We start from the raw sequence: 3,471 nt of genomic DNA, 5'->3' as shown, positions 1-3,471 counted from the left end.
TCAGTGTATGTATGGAGGCTTTTGGATGATCTCTTATTAATTAATGTTCCCTGTAGTCAGGAGTTTTCTGGTGTTCTCAGGTTTTGGGCTTAAGTCTCCTGCCTCTGCATTTCAGTCTTATTCTTCCAGTAGCCTCTAGACTTCTCCAACTATACAGCACTGATAATAAAACTTCTAGGTTAATGGTGAAAATAGTCTCCACTATGAGGGATACCCAGAGAGGTTCACAGAGTTACATGAAGAAGAGGAGCGGGAGGAAGGAGATAGAGATGAGCAGGAGGAGAAAAGGGGGGACTCAAGAGGAGAGAGACAGATCTACACAGTACTCTGTTCCGTAAGTGTTCTCCATAGTCCAGAACACCTACAGACATGCATAGAATTGGATTGAGAAGAGAGGGGTGAGAGAGGAAATAGAGGTGATCTGGGAGAGAAAAAGGAGTGTCAAAAGGGGGAGATAGTAATCATCACACTCCTGAGTAAAAATGGATACTGTATATTGGATTCTTGAATGTCCAAAATTGGTATCAAATACTGAAAAACAAAGATTAAAAATCTAGAGTAGAGGTTAGACTCTTAAAAATACAATATTAAAAACAAAAACAAAAACACAAAAAATTTAAGAAATATATATGAAGTTCACTTTAAAAATAGGGTCCTTTTTTTTTCTGCAAGGTTATAGTGGGTTATAAAAATGAAAATTAACGAGTAATAGAGGTATAATAGAGGACTTTAAAAATATTTTTTAATTAAAAAAATAATAGTAAAAATATATCTAGGAATTTCTCTGGAGCTGTTGCAGGCAGTGTGGGTTCAGTTAATTTCAGATAGCTTCTTGTTCCAGCTTACACTTCACAATATCTATAGGCCCCCTCCAGTGTAGTCAGTGTTAACTCCAGGGATTTTAGTCTCTTGCATTTGTCATTTCTAAAGCGGTTCCCTTTGTTTATTTGGCTTCTGTTTGCAGGTCTCTATAGTGTCTAATTTCCACCCTGACACATGTGGGCCGAAGTGGTCTGTTGTTTAGGTTCACTTGTTCAGTCGTGCTGTGGAGAGTTAGGAGCACCACAAACAAACATCACTGGTGTGTGTGGGGAGTACTTGCAGTGCTCTGTCCACACTGGGTTTGCCCCCACTGATGGTGTGTGTGCTCTCTCCGTCCACACTGCTCAGGCTCCATGCTGCTCTACAGGGAGTGGGCCCTGAGTTCCGTGCACTTCCCAGGCCTAAGCTGCTCAGATTCAGATTCTGGGGTATTGCACAAAGGCACAGACTCAGTTGGGCCTGTGTTTTGGGCCTTCCCCAGTCCGAGCAGCTCAGGGACCCAGGAGCTTGTGAAGCGTGCTCTCTTCAGGTGCAGCACGACTTCTCCTCTCCCCGTCCCAGCCTCAGTTTCTGGGTGCGCCGGTCTGGTGTGTCTTGTGTCTCTTCTGGGGAGCTGATCTCTGGCTGTGACCCTCCCAGCAGATGTCAACCATCCAGAATCTCAGGAAGTTCTTGGTTAGAAACTGGAAGCCTGTTTGCAGTTTGGTAGGGGATGCTGTCTCTGGGCCCGATATGCCCCTTTCCTGCTCTGTCTGGCACCTGCCTCCCCCCTGTCTCTGGCAGAGGATGGGCCATTCCACAGCTGGACAGCTCTCCTCTGGTATTGCTCAGTCCTTTTTTCTGGGAACTGGCCTGCAGTGCCTTAGGTTATGGCTTTTTGCAGGTTAATTCTCTCTCTCTCTCTGGCTATCCCACAGTTAAAGTTGCTGTCTCATGTTAGCTCCCTCAGATTGCCCTCAGGGCATTCAGGCCAGGTCTTTACCCTAAGCAATGCCGCCCACTCCTCTCCGTTCAGACCCCACTTGCTGGTGGTGGATGCAAGCGTCTGGGGTACTTTTCTGCTGCGAGTTGCTTTGACACATGTAATCTGTGGGTTTTATTTATTTTTCCTCCCGGTTAGGTTGCCCCTTGAGATTCGAAAACTTCCCCCAGTTCTGCCAGTGTGAGGGTTTCCTGGTGTGTGGAAACTTCCTCTATTAAGACTACCTTCCCAGGACGGATCTCCATCCCTAACTCTTTTATCTCTCTTTTTATCTTTTATATTTTGTCCTATCTCCTTTCAAAGACAATGGGCTACTTCTCTGGGTGCCTGATGGCCTCTGCTATTGATCAGAAGTTGTTTTGTTGAGTTTGCTCAGTGTTCAAATGACCTTTCAATGAATTTGTGGGGGAGAAAGTGGTCTCCCCATCCTATTCCTCCACCATCTTAGCTCCTCCAGTGCATATTTATTTTTAATCTGTGCATACTTGCTTCTGTCTCACACAAACACAGGCACACACACACACACACACACACACATGCACACACAAGGAAAAGGATCAATCGAGAATCTAGAATGTTAAACAGAGGTATTAATGGGATGGGAAAGAAAATTTTTACAATGAAAATTTTCTTCCTTTCTTTCTTTCTTTAAATATAGGCTACCTTCTTTTTCTTTTTTCCAGTATAGGCTACTTTGCTTGTAAGGAATTGACTTCAGATATTTGTGTGCCTCAAAATACAATTGGACATTCACATACTCTATTTTCAGTAATTCTTATAAAATGGCAAGGATTAAAATGTTTAAATAGCATCGTGCCCATAATAAACATTACTAACAGAATTCCACTGAGAAAAGAGAAATATTGAGCCACAAAACAAAATGAGAAGCTTAAATCAGATGATAGAGCATACACTGGACCATGCAGAAAACAAGAGTGTTACAGAAGAACATCTACTTCTGTTTCATTGGCCGTGCTAAAGCCTTTGACTGTGTGAATCACAACAAACTGTGGAAAATTCTTAAAGAAATGAACGTACCAGACCACCTTACCTGTCTCATGAGATACCTGTATGCAGGTCAAGAAGAAACAGAAACAGAAAAAGAACAATTGACTGATTCCAAACTGGGGAAGGAGTGTGAAAGATTGTATATTGTTACTGTGCTTATATAACTTATATGCAGAATACATCATGTGAAATGCTAGGCTGGATGAAGCACAAGCTGGAACAAAGATTGCTGGGAGAAATATGAGCAATCTCAGTTGTGCAGATGATACCACTCGAATGGCAGAAAGTAAAGAGGAACTAAAGAGCCTCTTGATGAGGGCGAAAGAGGAGAGTGAAGAAGCTGGCTGGAAACATTAAAAAAAAAAAAAAACAACTAAAATCATGGCATCTTGTCCCATCACTTCATGGCAAATAGAAGGGGAAAAAGTGAAACAGTGAAATATTTTATTTTCTTAGGCTCCAAAATCACTGCAGACGATGACAACAGCCATGAAATTAAAATATGCTTGCTCCTTGGAAGAAAAGCTAAGACAAATCTAGACATTGCTTGGCTGACAAAGGTCCTTCTAGTCAAAGCTATGCTTTTTCCAATGGACATGTACCAATACAAGAGTTGGACCATAAAAAAGGCTGAACAACAAATAATTGATGCTTTTGAA

The sequence above is a fragment of the Odocoileus virginianus genome, chromosome X, assembly GCF_023699985.2.
Source record: "Odocoileus virginianus isolate 20LAN1187 ecotype Illinois chromosome X, Ovbor_1.2, whole genome shotgun sequence".
NCBI classification, from domain to species: domain Eukaryota; kingdom Metazoa; phylum Chordata; class Mammalia; order Artiodactyla; family Cervidae; genus Odocoileus; species Odocoileus virginianus.
This window is presented reverse-complemented; position numbering follows the sequence as displayed.